We start from the raw sequence: 11,775 nt of genomic DNA, 5'->3' as shown, positions 1-11,775 counted from the left end.
CATATTGACAAGCTGGGCACGACCACTTAGCTCCAGTGAAATAAACTCTTATTACTACAGCATACCAAGACATTTTGGACAAATACTCCCAAATTTGTGGGAATAGTTTGATGACAGCCACGTCCCATTCCACCTCAACTGTGCACCAATGTAGAAAGCAAAGTCCATAAGGGCATGGACAAGCAAGTTTGGTGTGGAAGAACTTGACTGGCCTGCACAGAGTTCTGGCCTCAACTCGATAGAACTGTGAGCCAGGCCTTGTTGTCCAGCATCAGTGTCTGACCTCACGAATGTGCTTCTGGAAGAATGATCAAAAAAAGAATAGAAATATCCTTTATTGTCCCTCACTGGGGAAATCCAGGTAGCAAAGTGACCGGCAGATAGAGCATGCAAAGAAGAAAGATGAAATAAAAAACAAACAGACAATAAATAAGACTGTAGAGGGCATATTTACACTTTAAATAGCATACTCAGATTCAAAACCCCTCTGTGCAACAGAGTAGGATAATTAATAAAAATGTACAAAACGTGCTGTATATTTGTGCTTTTTACAGAAACTGGAAAAACTGCAATTAAAAGCAGGGATGTAAACAATGTATTCTAATTATTGTAATTAAGGATTCAGATGGTCTAATTTTGTTGTAAACCCTTTAAATAAATAAATCAGATATAATTTGGCTGAGTAGGCTCAAGGCCTCAATGTTTATTGTGTATTTCTGATCACTACATAAGTACCTGGGTTTTCACCTGAACAATAAATTGGACTGCAGTCACAGCACTGATGCTCTTTACAGGAACAGTCAGAGCAGACTCTACCTGCTGAGGAGACTCGGATCTTCTGCAGTGTAGGGGCGCTCCTGAAGACCTTTTTTTTAAAAAATTTTTTTAACTCTCTCAAAAATGGTGTTGTCTGTTTTCTACTGTCATTGGTTGGAACAGCAGCTTATCTACAGCTGAGAGGAAGCAGTTGGATAAACTCATCAGGAAGGCCAGTTCTATCCTAGGATGCCCCCTCGAGCCAGTGCAGGTGGTAGGAGACAGAAGATAGTATCACTCTTGGACAATGTGTCCCACCCATGAAGCTGTTACAGAACTGTAAAAAGCAAACTGTGGCTGTTAGCTCTGACCAGCAGGAAACTTATAGGTGTGTTTCTTTGACAAACAAACAAACAAACAAACAAACCCCAAATAAATACGATCACATGGGAACACTTATTACATGCACTAAGTGTTTCCCCAAGGAAATAATTGGTACCACTGCAACCAAATTATCTTAGAAACAGTATATCAGTTCATCATAAGTGCCTAAACAAGGCCCGATTCCTATGAGGTTGTCAGGGTTCCTGGGTCGATGACCCAGTGTTTTCAGTTTTGTCACATTTAGGTTATGTTGCCACATCAATGACACAGGAAAAGCAGGACACTTTCTGCTTTTCCTGTGTCAGCTTGTCTCTTGTGTTATTAGCCAGATTATGTTCAGCTGTGTACTCACCGGTCTCTCATTATCATCCTCATCAGTCTGTGTATTTAAGTCCTGTTTCCACTCATTCACTGTCATGTCATTGATGGTGTTCCTGTCAGCCAGTTAGTCTACCAGTCCATTAAGTCCAGCCAGCCATCCTGTCATCTTTTGTCTCCGTTTCCAATAAACCTCATTCTGCACCAAGAGTCCTGCGTGTGGGTCATCTCTTCCTCGCCTCCGCACACTACTCCTGACAGAATGACACGACCCGTGCCACGAAGACACGTTTTCGGCCCAGCGGACTCAGATCCAGGCACGTGCAGAGGGGGGCGGCTAGAGGGGCTTGAGCACCCGCCCCTTTCCTGATGGGTGCCCAAAGGGCCCTTTTGTTCAGGCAACTTTTAAAAAAAAAAAATGTATTTATTTTTTTTAATGTGTGTGTGCGTGCGGAGTCCTGTCTGTGCCCCTCAACAATAATATTTAACTATTAATTACAGTTTTGCTAAATAAAAGGATCTGGCTTGCATCAGTCACATGATCACATTTAACCAATGATCGCCCTTGACGGCAGAACGCGCTGGTTACGAGCCGGGAACGAGCTCACAAAGAGCACGCGCATTTTTTGCGGTCCGGAGCTGTAGGAGAAACACAAGTTAACTCAGAGACACAGACTTACTATATTTCTTCCATACAGACTGATGCGACAAAACCAGTAAGTAGGTGTACAGCGTACACTGTAGTGTGTAGCACACAGGAGTATTAGCTTATTATGTACACGTTGGTAAGTTGAAACAAACGAGCGTGCTGCGTGTGCAACAGCGCGACAAACATTACCTGTCCTTTTATTAACTGCACAAGTAGTGCTGGTCATAGCTGCTGGCTACCTGTGTAAGGCTGTCATGGGTCTGTAGCTCTGTCACCGTTTTAGGGAACATATTTAGTTTTAAAGTAAGTTTCCGGGCTTTTCCTGCCTTTCTGGAGGGATTATATTTCACTAAAAAACGATCTAATATGCATGTCCACATAATTATGCATTATTATAATTATAATATATTAAAAAACACACGCTGTATTTTAAAGAACATACATTAAGATGCAGATTATATTAGATTTATATTTTAAATAAGACAAAATTTGGATTTTACAGCAGTAAAATTATTGTATCTCTACAGTTTAAACATGTAATAAGCTTTGCCCCTGCACAGAGTGGATAGTGAAAGAAATGGAATCATCATAATGACATTATTTCATATTTATTACTTCCCCCTCCTCATTGCTTTATTATTGTAGCTCTAGTAATAAATAATAATGTAAGGATTCTGGATCAGCACCGTGATGCCCATAGTGTATACAGTATTCTGAAGAAGGTCTAAAATGTCACTGTGTGTGCGTGCATGTGTGTGTTTTATGTATATGGATTTTTTTAAAATTATTACTCATGATATAACAATGTCCAGACATGGCTGGTAAGGACATGAGGAGGGAACAGTAGGAGCTGTGTGAGGCTACTAAAGGCAGTGCTATAACATTTTTCTCTCATCATTTTATTATAGATTAAGTGCAAGAGTTGTTGGGTGTGGATAATTAAATTATAGTTTATTGCAATAGCAAGTTGTGCCTTGTTCTCAGATAGACAGCAAGTGGAGAGTGATATATGAAATGATGGGATGGAAGGAAGAAGAGAAGCAAAGAGTGATTCACAGGCAGAGCCTAAATTATTTCTCACAGTTTTTTGTTACCTTATGGTTCCAAGCGCTGTCACCAATCTTTGCATTTTGTTATTATCTCATGACACTTGTTTAATCAGCTACCATCTCTCCTATGGACTTTTTAATGTCTACAGTCTCAGATCAACACAGCCCTGCCCTCCAGCACTATCCACAGCAACCCCTCTACAGCAACATTGTACCCATCAGGTAAAACATCGGCTACGTTTCCTTTGCCTTGTTGCCCATATTAGATTCTTGATGAATGTGTGTTGTTGTTATTCAGCCTGGTTCAATGTGCCCCTTTTTAACTTTGAACACCCGCCCCTTTAAACCTCTCTGCACGGCCCTGCTCAGATCTGTTCGAGCGGCAGGAGGCAGCGCTCTCCATTTGGGCGGAGCAGCTTAAGGAGAGACAGCGGCTCTTCGCGGAGCGAGAGCACGTTTTCGAGGGAATTCGCCTGGCTCTGGGCGGACCTCGGAGACACCGCGTTCTCCTACCTGCTGCCTCACCTGCACCGGAGCATCTGCCGCGGAGAGTGGGCTCCCTCTCTCGCGGGTCCGCTCCTCGCTCACACGCCACCTGCCTCATTCACCGGACCTTCAACCTCGCCACGGCACAGCGGCTCCGCCTCCCACCTCGGCTCAACAGAGGCTCCCGCGCCAGAGGCTCGGATGTGTACCCCGCCCGCTTCCTCTTCCCAGACAAAGCGGCGCACACGCCGCCATAACATGGACTATTTCCAGCAATTCCCGGTGGTGAGTTCCAGTGACTGTTTTCCACCCTCATTTGATTCTTCACTTAAAACCAATAATAAACCCATCTCTGATTCATGGGATGTTTCTCTCCTGGAGGATTCTGTGGACTGGGAAGATTTGTTCTGCTCTGCTCCCCCAAAGACTGTAAATAGTGGTGGCAGAAAGACCAGACCAATCCCCAATAAACCTGCAAGTATCACACACCCAGTCACTATTTCCACACCCATCACTCAGCCATTTCCTACCAGCACGGCGGCCCAGATTCGGCCTTCCTATTTAGCCATTTCACCTCATTCAGATGACTAGGGCCTGGCCTACACCCACACCAGTGCCAGCTCCCAGGAGGAGGGCAGCTGCAACCCAGTCTACCTCCACATCCACTCCTGTTTCTCGGGTGGGGGTGACTGGTGTCCAGCCACCTCCCGTGCCTGTCCCAGCATCCAGGCTGAGGGCAGCCAGAACCCAGCCTGACCCCCCCCCCAGAGGCTTGGACGAGCTAACCGGTCCACCTGCTACTTTACCTCTTCATCCACCTCCTGATCCAGCTTTTCACGCCCTCGCACTATCCCTAATTAGGCTAGCTGACCTGTCCCCTGCTCAGGCACTAGCCTTACTAGCCCAGGCGGTAGCTTTATCTCCTTCACTAGCTCAGTCTGTAGCTCAGCCATTAGCCACACCAACCTCAGCTCCGTCGTCAGCCTCACCTACGTCTGTTCATCCCTTGGCATCTCCACTCCAGTCCGTTCACTCATCTGCTGTTCAGCCTGCCCTCCAGTCCCCCCTTGGTTCAGTCTCCTCCTGCCCTCCAGTCCCCCCGTGGTTCAGTCTCCTCCTGCCCTCCAGTCCCCCCCTGGTTCAGTCTCCTCCTGCCCTCCAGTCCCCCCCTGGTTCAGTCTCCTCCTGCCCTCCAGTCCCCCCCTGTAGTTCAGTCAGTCCAGTTGTCCCCTGTAGCCCAGTGTCCTGTTCCCCAGTCGCCTTCCGTCCAGTCTGTCCAGTTTGTTGTCCAGTCTGTCATCCAGTACCCTGTAGTCCCATTGCCCAATCTCCTGATCAGTCTCTGGTCCAGTCACTCATCCACCATCCTGTTCAGTTCCCGGACCTGCAGCCACAGCACCCAGAGCCAGCTGTGAGCTCTCCTGCTCTTCAGCCAGGGGCTTCCGCGCCCGCTGGCCCTGCCTGTCTCCAGCCCTGCCTGTCTCCAGCCCAGCCTGTCTCCAGCCAGGGGCTTCCGCGCCAGCTGTCATTTAATAGTTTAATAATTTAATAATTTTTGGTGAATTCATCAAACACTGATGTCCTGCCTCCACCTGGTCTGGATCCTAACTGTCAACTGCCTGTAGGTAAAGGAGAACTCAGAACTGTCACTGCCTCCATTTGATGAGTCACCCCTATCTGCAAAACGAAAACAAAATAAAAAAAACTAATATGAAAAAATAAGGAAAGAGCATACTTTGTTCAGATTTAAGTTTTTCTACTTAATATATAGTTCTGCCTTTCTCTAACTCACCCTAGCTAACATAATATGCCTAAATTACACATCTACAATATGTATCACTGTACTGAGTGTTCGACAACATATATGAAATATAGTTGGTTAAAAATATATTTGGTGCAATTCAAATAGAAGAAAATAAGTGAATGATTACCTGATGTATTACAGAGGATATCTCTGGGGTGTAGTAATGTCTCCCAGTCAACCATAAATCCATGATGTTTCAATGGTGGAGAGATGGGATGTACCACTTTGAGAGGGGTGCGATGGAACAGTCCATCTGATAATAGCTTTAATTTTCTGGTCAACTATAAATCCATGACATTTGAGCATCACTGTTGTCACCTGGTCAACTGTAAATAGATCATTAATCAATTATAACAGGTCAACTTTGAATCTGTTATTTCAGTGTCATTACTGATGAAAACTAAACATTATTCGATGTTATCTTTCTATCTGGGAAACCAGAAAAAAAGTGTATGTCATAGCTGAATAATTCAACTGTGTTATTGCAACATACATATCAAAAGTATCAGGTCTGAAAGTAGCACACAAACTTCGTGCAATAAATATTTCTAGAAATTGAACATATTTTATGAAAAAAACATGTCTTGCTTTGAAATTAAGTTGTAAACATGATTTATTGACAAGAACCACCACCAGCATCATCTTGACTTTGTTTTACAACACTGATATTATGCAGTGTCACACCCAGATTTTTGTCAAACCAGCAGCATACAATAATAACTTCTATACAAACATCTATACAGGATATATCTATATTGAGTTATGTGCACTTGATCTCCATGGCGTTAGAATCACAGAAGTGGAATACATAGGGCACTTTCTGGTACAGCCGCTCACCATGATGCAGCTAAGATGACAGCCATAGTCGTACATATTTGACTTAACCAACAAACAAAGTTTGCTATCTTATATATTGTGTGTAATGCAAATGTAATTCTTGAAACAAACATGTAAGCCAAGAATGGTGTGACACAGTGTGTTTGATGCAGGCCACTTTGTTTTGGTTGTCCTGAAAAATTCAGGCTTTATGCAAAGAGGACCATATAGATCACTGAGATTACTGTGTTAGGACAGCAGCTGCAATGCTCCTACTAGTGAATCTCACGGGCAAGTTGCAGAAGTGCCCATACAAGAAGAGTGACAGCATGAGGAGTCCAAGATGAAGCACTGATTGTCTTTTTCTAATATTTGGGCAAAACACACTGCCTATTTTCAGTCCCCAGAATTTTTGCTTTTAATGTCTGTTTTTGGTCGGGGATCGTCCACACAGTTATATGCCTTCCTTAATAAGAGCTCCACCCTCTCTGTCCCTCTTCTAAAGTCCTGTCCAGCTACAAGACTGCTTGTCTGTAACTGGCTGTTATTTCTATTTCGATTCTGTGACAAAGAGGAAAGCCATCATCATTACACCAGAAAATAAAATAGAAAAAAAGGCACTGTTGCTCTGATATAGTGTAAAACTTTTCCACCTTTATTTCCACTGGCTTAATCTGCTCAAATCGTTTTATTCCATATACATTTAGTAGAAGACCAAAGATTCAAATTCCTGAACTTATAACTGCAGTAAGTAGATTTTTGCCACATCTGGGTAGCAGAACAGCTGTCTACATTTTATATGACCAGAGGCCTAAACTAGGAAGCAGGATTTCAGCTTATCCAGGGAACTTCAGGTTTCACCCTGGGTGTTTTGCACTATGAAGGCGGTGCATTTCTTACTGGGGTAAATCGCCATGGTAACTTATGATGTGAATCTAACCTGTAGGTTAAAATCCTGATTGGTGATCGAGAGGTATAAAATCACTGCCTACTGACAAATCAGTTCTACAGAAAATAGCATTACCATGCCTGCAAGGTCACTAAGACCTCTGTGCACTAAAAAGAGGAAGATTTTTACTAGCATAAACAGTCTTTGTTTCCTTAATGAGCATAAGTAATAAAAAATAACTTTTAGATGAAAACTTATTCCTTGATTTTTTTTTTTCTCACTGTAACAAAGAATTTTATTGTTTTACTGGCATTGATATCTGATCCTAAAACAGGACACCTACACTGTACTTGCTGACCTCATATGAAATTTGTAAGTAGACTACCTTTGAATTCTGGTTTTAGATTTAATGCTTTCTCTCAAATCCTTAAGCAGGGTCTACAGCTCGAAGAATCAAAACTGCGAGTCACATTGCCACAGGCACGTTCGTGTATTAGTTTGGTGATTTGGAAACAATATTAAATATTGCTGCATGTAATTTTAATCTGCAACAAAATGTCATTCACTTTGTGTTTTGTTCTTTGTGCAAAACCACAAGATTAACAATTAAAGATGAACTACAGCTTAAAAACTTGCACTTATAAAACATAAACATTGTTTAGGGGTCAGAGAGTAAGAATTAGTAATAAAACATAATTTATAAATAGGCTTAGTCACCATTGCAAAAGTGATATGAGGTCAGCAAGTATCATGGTGATTTACCCCAGTATGAAGGTGAAACATCACCTAGAACAGAAAATGCTGGCACCTGCCACTGCTACCACCTCAGCCTCCTAGTAGAGCCCCCTATTGTATAAGTTTGAATTTTCAGAAACAATGACTTCTGACCTTAAGGTCTAGTCACCATGATTCAAATTCGTCCGAGAGTTTTAGAAGATGCACCTATCGTATCAATTTCAAAATCCTGGGTGAATTCCTTCTTGCATTATTGCATTCAGAAAGATTTTCAGAAAAGTTGACCTCTGGCCTTCACCTTGAGGTCGAGGTCACTGAGATTCATTCTTGTCCAAGATATTTAGTGGTTTGTGAAAATCCTCCATCACCCTTGTTCTTAAGTTGTTGCATTCACAGAATTTTCAGAAAACTTTACTTCTGACCGAAGATTCACTGAGATTCTAACTCATCTGAGATTTTTAGTACGTGCTCCTATGGCATGAATTTCAAAATCCTACGTCACCTTGTGCTCAAGTTATCACATTCATAAACTTGGGTGTCCACACCACCCAACCACCTAGCGTGACCTGCACATGTGGCTTCCATTTGTGAAACCACATGTGCCACTTTCTACCTCCTTTTTGACAACTTAAAGCTCCAACTGTTAGCAAGGTATGTATGCTTTAAGCAATACAGAAAATGTCTCAGCTTAAAATAATGCGGTCCTTCCCATTAGTCTGCATCAAGTACATCAGTGCGCAGTCAAAGAAAGCTGCATGAAGAGTTGAAGTTGAGCCACATTTGGAAGAAAAAGGAAAGCAGCAAAAAAAGACAAATGAGACATCTTTACAAGAACTCCAAAGATCATCAACAGCAGACTGTCATGTCTGGGGTTCAGAAAATACACAGTTTATAGTTTTAGAAATGTTTTTTGTTTTTATTGTCCCTTAAAATACTGTCTTGGAAACTGCAGAGGCAACCTTTAAAATAAACTTGAATCAAAGATTGTCAAAAGAATTTCGTTTGATCAGAAGAATGTAGTTACGTCACTGAGATGATCATCATTGCACTTAATCATTTAAGCAGGTAGAATAGATCAGATATTTTTTAAATCCTACTTTAAGTTGTGAATGACTACAGAGAAAATAAGAAAGAATGGGGGGAAAGTAGAAAGTGTTTAAAAGGGGCTTTATGAGGGGTTTAAAAAATATCCTTGTAATTTATAGTCTTTTGTTTTTACCACGTTAGCTGGAAAATATAAAACTTGTAAAATAAAGCATTATCATTTGAACTCAAGTGCCTGTATCACCCAGTTACATCAAATGTTAATAATAAGAAAGAGCATTCATGCACTAGTTTCTTGTTTTACTAACTATTCAGTTTGTTTTAAAATGAATGACTATGTTCCTGGAGCTCAAAGTGTGGTCTAAGTGTTCAGTGGCATACAAATATTTAATTGAATCCCTACTGAACATGTGCATTTTCTCACTTACAGAGAAATGAACAGTTTTGAATTTCTATGTCAGTTTCATTCAAATGGAGAGCAACAGAATGTCAACCAAAAATCCAGGAAGAAAAACAGTCCTAAATTGATTTGCATGTCCCTGAGTGAAAAATATATTTGATCCCCTACAACCCAGCAAGAATTCTGGGTCCCACAGATTTCTGAGTGCCCACATGGCACACAAACCACAATAAATCAATCATTCAGTACACTGGAGATACTCCTGGTCTCAACCTGCTGTGTTTATACATTAATCATGTCCACCAAAACAATTTCTTCAATTCCAGCCTCTCCACTAACAGTAGACCTGCATAAAGCTTGAATATGCTACAAGACCAGCAAGAAGCTTGGTAAGAAGGTGACAACTATTTGTACAATTTTTTGAAAATGGAAGAAATATAAAATGACTATTAATGGCCCTTGGTCTGGGGCTCAGAACACCACTGGTAACACACTACACTGTAAATCTTCTACATCTGCAAAGGCCCTCTGCTTAAGAAGGCACGTGTACAGATCCATCGTAGGATTGTCAGCAAACATCTAAATGATTCAGAGAAGGATTGGGAGAAAATACTGTGGTCAGATGAAACCAATATTGAGGTGTTTAGTGACAGTTAAACGCACTGTGTTTGCTGGAAGAGAAATACAGAGTATGACCCAAAGAAAACCACACCTACAGTCAAGCAATGAAAATGGGAGCATTATGCATTGGTGTTGTTTCTCTGTTAAGGGTACAGGATCACTTCATCACATTGAGTGGGCCAGTGGACAGGGCTGTACTGTAAGATCTTGGATTAGAACCTTCTTCTCTGAGTTCGAACACTGAAGATCGGTTGTACATGGGTCTTAAAGCGTGAAAATGATCTAAATACAAACAAGACCTCTGTAGGTCTGTAGACCTCTATCCTATAAATCTGATCTGTAGAGAGAATCAGCACTGAAGCTTGAAGTTGCCAACAGGCAGCCAAGAAAATTAAAGGATTTGGAAAATTTCTGTAAAGAGGAGTGGGCGCAAAATCCCTGCTGAGATGTGTGAAAAAATGGTGACCAACTACAAGAAACATCTTACTGCTGTTCTTGCCAATAAGGGGTTATCTACCAAGTACTAAAAGTGCATTTTAGTTTAAAGTGGACATGAAACACTACATGTATAAAGGCTAATTTACACCATCAAGCCCAGAACTCAAAACACTGACATAGATGTAACTCTGTCTGGGTATCTGGAGTTATTTATTGAAGAAATAATGTTCAACGTTAAAGTTTAAAGAACATTTTTAGTGCCATTTGTGCCATTACAGAACAAGACATCATCGGTTGGTTGGAGTCAATAGACATTACATTAGTTTATGTTAACTAACTAGTAACACAACCAATAACTGAGGGGATAATAAATGCACTAAAAGCACTAAAGCTAAAAATCAGTTTGAGGGGATCACTTTTCTGCTATATAAGCATATACTGTCCACTTTCACTGTCTGTCTCTTTAGCAGTAACTGGCTCTTCGATGTAGGGCTAGCTACACTAAAACAGGAAAATAGAACTGTTAGGCGTAATGTTCGGGTTTGCAAAGCACTTTTTGAATGAGGACAGTGTGGAGGAGAGTCTGTTTTTGAGTCAGGTGACAGATGATTCACTGGACGGACAAGCTGGAGTAAGAAACTCAGATTTTTCCTCCTCTGGCTGGCTGTACAGAATCGCGCAATCAGCTGATGCGATCAGCACTATTTTATGCAATAAAAGAGTCTCTGTTTTTCCCAAGCACATCCAGACAGTTTACAGCATAACTGATTACCACAAGCATAACTATGTTTCTTACCAAAGCACGATTGGGAATCCCATGAACGGCAGGAAAAATATGTCGATGTGTGTGATGGACAAAAAACAAAAATCAAACAAACAAAAAATGGAGGCTCCAAGGAAGAAATGCCACACTTTTTGGAGACCTTTTTTTTTTTTTTTAATCTCCTCACATCATTTCAGTGACTGGATTTCTTCATATTAGAAGTGAAGAATGTGATATAAACCAGTTTAAAATAAAACTCAAAAAAGAAATTTTAAATAAGTATAAGAATGAAGAAAATGCAATTAACCCAAGACAGCAGTCAAAGTGATGTTTATTTTTTTCTGCAAATTAGCAAATCTAAATATAGTTTTAGTTGAACATGAGAAATATTTTTTTGTGATGTTATGTTCTAAGTTGAAGGCATTGTATACGATTTGTTGTTCAAATTTAGATGATGAGGATGTAAACCTGAGGGGGTTGGGCTAAATAAGTATATACTTCTGCCTACTCAGAACAACTGCATGGAAAGATTTTATGAAATGTTGGTGAATGTATATGTTTGAAATAAAAATGAACTGAACTGAAGAAAAGTGAAGCCCAAACGTTAGTGAGGGGGAGCATAA

This window comes from Neolamprologus brichardi, chromosome 7 (assembly GCF_056152115.1).
Source record: "Neolamprologus brichardi isolate AB-2024 chromosome 7, ASM5615211v1, whole genome shotgun sequence".
Taxonomy (NCBI): Eukaryota; Metazoa; Chordata; class Actinopteri; order Cichliformes; family Cichlidae; genus Neolamprologus; species Neolamprologus brichardi.
This window is presented reverse-complemented; position numbering follows the sequence as displayed.